This window comes from Myotis davidii, unplaced genomic scaffold, assembly GCF_000327345.1.
Source record: "Myotis davidii unplaced genomic scaffold, ASM32734v1 scaffold612, whole genome shotgun sequence".
Taxonomy (NCBI): Eukaryota; Metazoa; Chordata; class Mammalia; order Chiroptera; family Vespertilionidae; genus Myotis; species Myotis davidii.
The window spans coordinates 242,285-251,424 of NW_006283567.1; the positions used below are offsets into that span (position 1 = coordinate 242,285).

The window sequence follows — 9,140 nt, forward strand, 5'->3', positions numbered from 1 at the left end:
CTTCTTTCCTAGGGCTATAATTGCCTAGATATTCATCTTCTCATGAAAACGTCCTCCTTTAAATCTAATTGTTTATATATCAATAGACACTTGAAGCACAGATATGTGAAATAATGTAATTTTAAAACTAATTCAATAGAAATAAAAACAAGCTATGGTTTATAATAAAGATTATAACCTGATCCTTAATAGTTTAACCAGGCATCTCTTCACTCTGAGTTTTAGCTCCTTCATCTGCAAAATGGGAATAATATAATCATATTTCTGTGTTGAAAAGATAAATGAGAATAAATGAGGTATTATAATGTTACAATTGTCAACAACAAAAGGCATTTCAGATTTGTACATAGCCTGCCATATTTACTGGTAAAGGCGGCAGTCTTCTGCTTACCTACAAAAGGTCCAAACAGCTGGTAAACTTAGGGGGAGAAATGATAGGTAATAGAATTTTTAAAGGTGGGGGGGAGCAAAGATTTGCCACCTGAGAATGTGCCTTTAGGGATATAGATTTTAAGCTAGCTATTAAGAAACAAAAGACTGGGGAAATCTTGGACCTTCCCTACTGCCTGCCTAAATGAATTCAGATAGAAAAAAATAAAAACCACTTTAGGAAGAGTACCTTAGCATATTCACTTTAGCAAATACAGTAAAGCCTTGATTTTATGGACCTCAATTTAACATACTTTGAATTTAACTGACAAAATTTCCAGTCAGTCCATAGGTCAAATGTGAAAATTAATACCGTTAATTTTTAAAAGCTTTTAACCAAGATTTACTTATAATTCAATTAACATGTTATTTTTTGTAATTCACTGTTATTTTAATAAATTTTAGCAAATAGGCCATATGTTGGGAAAAACACTGTAGTAATTTCACCGACGTAAATATTACATACCTACAACTATAATCTACATATTTAAATCCAAAAGTCACTGCTTATAAACAATGTTCGGTGAATGATTAGCATGTGAACACATGGCATCTAGGTAATCTAGGTAATCGGTTCTGTTGTCACGTGGTGTGACTTTCTGCAGCAGTTTTAACCTGTGCCAACTATGTTCTGACATGCACTAAGCCATGCCCCAGCGGAGTGCTTTTGTTTACTCCTGGTGACTGGCGAATGTACACATTTACTAGACCTATTCAGTAAAATTAAAATTATAGTAATACATATAGAAAACTTTTCTGTGAAATTAAACTTTTCATACACACTTAATGTTAATTACACAAACTTGTCTACATAAGTAAAAACAGGTAAACTAATTTGTCAATTTTTTAACATATGCATTTGGAAAACCTGATTTATTATTTAATGGACTTTCAGCTTTAATGGACACCCCCTCACCCGAATTAGCCCATTATATCAAGGTTTTATTGTACAAATTAAGTGTGATAGACAGGGAAGATCCTAACAAAGTCTGTTAGACTTCCCTCTGTGTCCCATTTTTTTTTTCTGAGTAGCCCTTTAAGACTTTGATTAGCACATGTTTCTTCTTTCGTATCAACCTGTGAATTGCCAACTTTCCCTCCGAAATCCCAGACCCCTGCTCCCCTTTTCTCTGTTGTCCAGAAAGACACATAAACCTAAACTGACTAATGCATTTCTGGTCGCATATATTATGGCACCCCTGAATGTACATCCATAATAAATCTTGGACATTTTCTCCGAGTAATATGTCTCATGTTAATTTGATTTTTAACCCAATTAGAAGAATTTAGGAAATGGGAGGAAAGTCACTTTTTTCAGCTCCCACAGAGGCATACTATTTCTTTGCTTTTATGTGGACCAGTGGTTTCCAACCTGAAGCTTTCTATCTCTACAACAGAATGGAAAACCTTGCTTGCTAACACACACTAAAATAATTAGGTAATTATTATTTAACATTTGTTGAAGTTATTCATTGAGAAACACTGATTAAGCAATAAATAAAAACAAAAATTTAGATTTTCAGCTGGAACCATTTTCCAGTAATTTGACAAAATAACTCCAGTAATTCGCCAAAATGACTAACACAAAGGGAGAGAGGAGAGGCACCCGCCATATGTTCTCTAGGCCTTTTAGAAAACATGGAGTTGCTCCCTTGGCCACATACATATGAATCTACAAGAAAGGTGACATTGTGGATATCAAGGGAATGGGCACTGTTCAAAAAAGGAATGCCCCACAAATACTCCCATGGCAAAACTGGAAGAGTCTACAGTGTCACCCAGCATGCAGTGGGCATTGCTGTGAATTAGGAAGTTAAGGGCAAAATTCTCACCAAGAGAATTAATGTACGTATTGAGCATATTAAGCAATCCAAGAGCCAAGATAGCTTCCTGAAATGTGTGAAAAAAAGTGATCAGAAAAAGAAGGAAGCCAAAGAGAATGATACCTGGGGTCAACTAAAGAGTCAGCCTGCTCCGCCCAGAGCAGCACATTTTGTGAACGCCAATGCTAAGGAGCCTGAGCTGCTGGAACCCATTCCCTATGGATTCATGGCATGACAAGTGGAAAAAACTAAAAGACCTCTGTATTTGGGTTTTTTTTAAAGAAAAATAAAAATTTTAATGGATAGCTTGATTCAATACTTGACTTTTCACTGATTGGCATCTCATAGACCACTGATTCTTAACTGGGGACCTTGTTCTCTAGGGGTGAATTTCCAAGTCTCCAGAGCAATGTTATATGGAGTGTAACTTGAAACAGCATACTTACTACCATAAAATATCTTATATTTATAAAATGGAAAAGATAATATATTTTCATAAAAGAATCTATAGAAAAAAAACACTCTCAATGGAGTTCAGGGACATAAGTTTTTATGTTTCTTAAAAGGAGATATGTGTTTGAATAGGTTAAAATAGAGCTTTGAATGTTTAGCCACAGCTCCCAAAATGCTCTAGGGAAAGGTTTCTGTTATGCCTGAATAAGTAATGTGTTAGCAGGTCATGCAAATTGTCAGCATTAGCAACTGGTCCACAGTTGGTGCACAGAAGATTCACTAACATACAGTAAAGGGATGGTTAGCAGAGCAATCACCACAACTATTAAAACCAAACAATGAAGAGTAAGCTGTCAAAAAGCAAATCAAGATAGCCTTGGGTGTTTTGTATGAAAGATAATCTAGGATTGCCAGATTTAGCAAATAATTCACATCTGGGACATACTTAAACTAAAAATATATATATTAATTTTCTATCTGAAGTTAACATTTAACTGGGCATCCTGTGTTTTATCTGGCAACACTTAGTGAAACCTTGCCTCCAGCACATCAATAAGATACCACTTCCCAAAGTATTATGCAATACATCATAGGAGCATACTAGTATATGTAATATATCAGAGCAAGCAATTCCACTTGTTCATTTATTCAGAAAATGCTCTTGCTCCCAGCGCTGCCCAATAGCTCCTTAATGAGAAATGACTGTGCTAGTATCCTGGCTGGTGTGGCTCAGTTGGTTGGAGCATCATCCCCTATACCAAAAGGTGGCAGGTTCAATCCTGGTCAGGGCACATACCCAGGTTGTGGGTTCAATCCCTGGGAGACAACTGATCAATAGATGTTTCTCACATTGATGTCCCCCCTCATTTTTCTTTCCCTCCAAAAAAGACTGTATGAGCTGTCACTGCTCAGATTCAACCTCTGGTAGGAACAGCAAATAAAAACTACCCTTTATGAAGAAAACATTATTAACCTTTGAGGGGAAGCAGAGTTTCCAACCGCAAAAGTTTGGTATATCAATTATTTTAAGGTGGTTATTTTTAAGAAACAAAGAACTCAGAAAGAGCCTTTGACCTACCACTCCCCTTACCTGCATAAAGGAAATCAGATAGTAAGGCATGAAGGAAGCTATCACTGTAGCATAATATGAACTAAGTTATTGCAGACAGGCCAGAACCTACAGTCTGTTAGATTCCCCACTGTTTCTGAGTGGACCTGCCAGAATTTGATTACCAAATTTTGTCTTTTATTTCTTTATCCTCAGTTGAGGATGTTTTCCACTGATTTCTAGAGCGAGTAGAAGGGAAGAGGAGGAAATAGAGAGAAACATCAATGTCAGAGAAACACATGGATCAGTTGCCTCCTGTGCAGGAACCACGACCAGGCCAGGGATCAAACCTGCAACCCTTTGGTCTGAAGGCTGATGCTCTAACCACAGAGCAAACCTGCCAGGGCTGATTACCAAATTTTTGTCCTTTCTTGTCTATTTGTGAATTGCTTACTCTCCCTTTTGAGTACCAGACCCCTGCCTCCCACCCCTCATAGTCAAAAATGGTATATAAACCTCAACTGCTTAATATGTCCTTTGGTCTCATGTCCTAATGACACCCCATATGGTCATTTTCTTCTGTTAATATGTCTCATGTCAATTTTATTAGTCCAGCCAGAAGAACTTAGAAAGGAAGAAAATTATTTTTATCTCCCCCACATCTTTAAAGCTTGATATGCATGCTTTGATATAGTATCTATACTTTCCTTATTTTGAGAGTTCAGCCTTCTTTGGGACATAGCCTAAATAGCCATTCATGTACTCAACCCAAGTTATTGGAAATTATGATTGAGGCAGCAAGGTAAATGAATTATAGGAAAGGGCAGTGAGTGGACTAGGATTCAAGGGACGAGAGTTCTCTTCCCTTTTCTTCCAATGAACTGATTATGTGACCATGTAAAAGTCATTGCACCTCTTTTGGTGTCAGGATCCAAAAGAGTAAAATTAATAAGTTAGACTAGTGATTTACTCAATTGTTTACTGAGCACCTTTTATACCCTAGAACCAGAACTAAGGAGTTGAGATAATCCTATCAAGGGGCTCAGTGCCACTATTCTTCTATATTTGAATATTCCACCATTTGGATTTTGAAATGATTTTTCAGGTCTTATTTGGAGAGAAGTATCTCCAAAATTCACCATGTTACTTATCCAAACTTCCCCACATTCTTTGTAAAAGTTTGAGTAATTTAAAAATTAAAAGCATATTGCTTTCATTGGTAAATTTCATAACTCCTTTTTCAAATTTAATATTAACCCATCTAAAAAGAACTAAATTACAAACCTTAGAGATGATGAAACTGGAATATTTAAGTTTGTAACCTATTCTTATGGTTTGTAATCTATTCTTTTTTTCTTTATTGATTGAGGTATTACATATGTGTCCTTATCTCCCCATTGCCCCCTCACCTCCCACTTATGCCCTCACCCCCCCGTAACCTATTCTTAAAGTAATTTTAGAGTGCATATAACCTTTTGAATATTGTTTGAGTAAGAATTACTTGAGTTATAGGTCACATGTAAAGCCGCTTAAAGGACTTATTGACAAACACATTCCTACAGACTAATATGAGTGAACAGATCTTAGCTTGTCAGTTCAGCTTGGATGAAAACATAGAATTAACAGATTGAACAAGCAATATAGATGTTTCCCATCAACCTTTGACAAATGAAAGGTAAGCAGAGCTGTGTGTCTCTCATAAAGTGCTGACTTTGTTATGCTGAGGCCTGTGTTATATTAAAAATGCTTTACATCTGTGAATGGAAAATGAAAATTCTGTCAACCATAGCCAAATGTGTTTTGCATATAAGAGTATGTGCACTACTTTACTATGGACACAAAGTCAATGAGTACCCCACAAACCCAGGCCATTGGAGGTGGGCATTTTAGCATTAGTGCCAGGGCAGCTCATAAGCAAAAACAAAACAAAAAATAAACCAAACAAACCCCTACCAAATTGCAAATTTACACTATGATTAATTATATGTTCAAAGAACAATTCCCTTTTAAAAAATAAACCAATAACAATATTCATACTTACCCACATGGGTAATCATGTGCGATAGTATATAAAATCAATCATATCCTCTCTTTAGATCTTAACCCGTCATGAAATTTCAGATGGAAAACTTCATTCTAATTACTGTTCCTATAGTAGCACATATTAAGTAATCTTACTTAACCAGACAGAAATATGGTTTCTGCTGCAGATACGAATTAGTATTCAGACTCATAATTACAGGTATAGTTTAAGGTGGAATGGTGTAATAAAATGAGCAATTTGGAAATCTGCAACAAAAAGTCTTGGCTTCAAGGCCCTAGCTCCATAATTACTAAACTCTTCTCTGAGTGACTTTAAACCATCTACTTGCTCTCTCTCAGAAACCCAAGTCTTCTTTTCCATAAAATGGGGATATATTAGTACCCACCCCACATGAGATTCAAATAGAATGATATGGGTGAAAACATCTCTTAACGTCGGTCTAAGTGTTCTAAAATGTTAATTATATCAACAATAATGATAGTAATAAATCCATGTCATAATTGTCCCTCATAGATGTTGCCAAGTATTGACTAGAAAACATGGACGGGTTGGGTTTTGATGTTGAGCAGAATCAAATCGTCTCTGGAATAAAATCTGCCTATATACTAAGGTTAATTTCACATATTTGGATACATCTTCTCTAATAACTGCCCATGATCTACTCCTCATCATTCAGTTCTCAGAATCAAAAGCTGCCTCCTCAGGGAGGCCCTCCTTCAACACAGTATATCTAGAGTAGTGCTTCTTATTTCCATCTCTATAGAATTGCTTTATTTTATTACATGGAATATGTCACTACTTGAAATTATTTTTAATGTAATTATCATCTATATTACCCCACAAGAACGCAAGCTCCAAGAAGGCAGAGAATTTATTGGTCCTGTCTACATGTTTACTTCTGTATTCCCAGTGATTACACAAGTACTTGGCACATAGAAGAATTTCATAAATATTTACTAAATAAACAAGAGAATGGATTTGCTAACTCTACGAAGCAATATAAATTATTTTTTGGGGGGAGGGGTGGTCAAGAAAGTAGGTTTCTGGCCTGTCATCTACTAGGTGCGAATTTTTCCAAACTTGTTCCCTAGAGGGTTTTTGTTTGTTTGTTTTTTGTTTTTGTTTTTTTTATAAAGGCAATGCCCAGGTTTGTTTGTTTTTTTTTTTCTTAGTCAAATGATTCAAAATTCAAGTTAATTCTCCAGGTGAGTAATTAGGATAAAACTTAATTCTTCAGATGAATTTTAAAGAATTGATTATTTCTCCAGAAGCCATTGGGCTGCATTTAAATCACCGTTTCACTTTGGACTCTGAATGATCCAATTTATAAATCCCCATGAATCAAATTAACTAGATAACTGCCAAAATGTAATCCCACTCGGAGAGTGAAATATCTAGTTTTATTGTCTACATTAGTTAAATGAACTCCATTATTTAAACTTCACTTCCATTTGTGCTGTTTTAAGATAGCCCATGTTGTGAGCTTTTAGCTCTAAAAATAGATGTAATCCTAAAATTTGCTCAATTTTCTTTAGATTATTCAAAATATGAAATGTCATTCTTTTCCCATTTTGCCACTGAATTTATACTCCACACCTTTATCCCACAGGAATATAAACATCTCACCAAGGCTTTACGTTATAATTGTAAGGAAAGTGCCAAAGTTTTCTATATGATTCATTGTTAATAAAATGTAACTTTGACTTAAAGTGGTTAATGTTATGTAAATTTTAAGGTCATTAAAGTTTTTGCCTTAGAAAACTGTTTTATGGTCTTGTAAGATTTCTTGGGCTATTTGTGAGTCTGTCTATTAAAAATCCATCCCAGGGGATTATACACATGAATTAAAGAAAAATAATTCTTTTGCCTGGGCTTCTTACCAGGTTTTAGGTTCAACTCCTATATCATTCATCATTTTCTTTCCAGTGAAGACTTTTACATTTTCATTTTAGTTCTCATTCTTTAAACATCTGGCTACAGCTCTACCTGCAGTTTTCTATGAATGTGGACAATTATGGTAGGAGTTATTGTTCTATTCTTGTGCATTAGCACCTGTTTCCATTATAAGGCCTGCAAGCAAATAGCTAAGAAATAATAGCAACAGATTTAGAAATGAAAGTCACAATGCTTTTGTGCTTATATAGCACCGTTTCCCCCCTAGTAGGTTTCTTTATGAAAACCATTTCATCAATCTTCTAAGTAAGGGGTTGGCAAATTTTCTGTAAAAAGCCAGATAGTAAAATTTTAGACTTTGCATGTCATATAGAATGTGTCATAACTACACAAAAAGCAGGATGTAAGTAAATGTGTTTCAATAATGCTCAGTTTATGGGCACAGAAATTGGAATTTAATATAATTTTCACATGTCATGAAATATTATTCTTTTGGTTTTTTGTTTCAACCACACAAACATGTAAAAATTATTCTTAGTTTACAAACCATACATAAACAAGAGGCAGGCTGCATTTTGCTGAGGATCACAGTTTTCCAACCCCTGATCTAAGCTGTCCCATGATACTGTACATGGCAGAAGTCATCATCTCATTTTCCTCTGATAATGCCAAATACAGCACTAAAAAGTTGAGGAAGTTATAGCAAGTTCAGAAGAATTTATGGCCATTCATTCATTCACTCAGCAAATGATTTCTTGAGTGCCTATTTGGCTAGAAATGCATGTTGATGAATCCTTGGGTTAACATGTCCTCCCAAAATTCAAATATCAGTATGTGCCTCGTGCCTGCAGGTTAAATAATTTCCTCCACAAGGAGAAAGGCCTTGCTTTAGCACTTAGTGACTGTACACCCAGTGGCTATACGACTCCATTTTTTTTGGCATATAGCAATTTTTCAAAGAAACTAAAACTATAAGGAGAAATAAAACCTGATCCTTACACGTTTCAGACCTATTCATACTGACCTGATTTAGTGTCCCTATGCAAAAGGAAGAAGCAAAAACAAAACAGAAACAACAAAAACAAGCATAATGATACTCAGAGTTCAGTAAAATTAGGCTGAGAACAACATGGAAACTTCCAGGTCAAAATGTATAAAATATATAATGTACTTTTAGGTTAACTCCTCAGAGAATCAGGTGGCATTATGATATGGGGTCCAAGTAGCAAAATTATTATTCTAAATAGTTGTTTTAGTCCTTGATTTTAGAAACTTCAATAATAGCACAGTGCTCTATGAGCTCCAACCTCAAATATGACACATAATGGACCTTTTAAAGAGCATTTCTATGACAACAACATTACTTTGAAAATATTAATTTAGCACCCCAAACATCAAGGGGGCTTGTTAATTGAGAGCAAGACAGTTTCTACTAAAACAGACTATTTAT

General features: G+C 35.3%; 1 pseudogene; it reads left to right on the forward strand.

Moving 5' to 3' along the window:
* Positions 1 to 1,992: 1,992 nt before the first annotated feature.
* LOC107183334 lies at positions 1,993 to 2,487 on the forward strand (annotated as a pseudogene).
* The last annotated feature ends 6,653 nt before the right edge of the window (positions 2,488 to 9,140 follow it).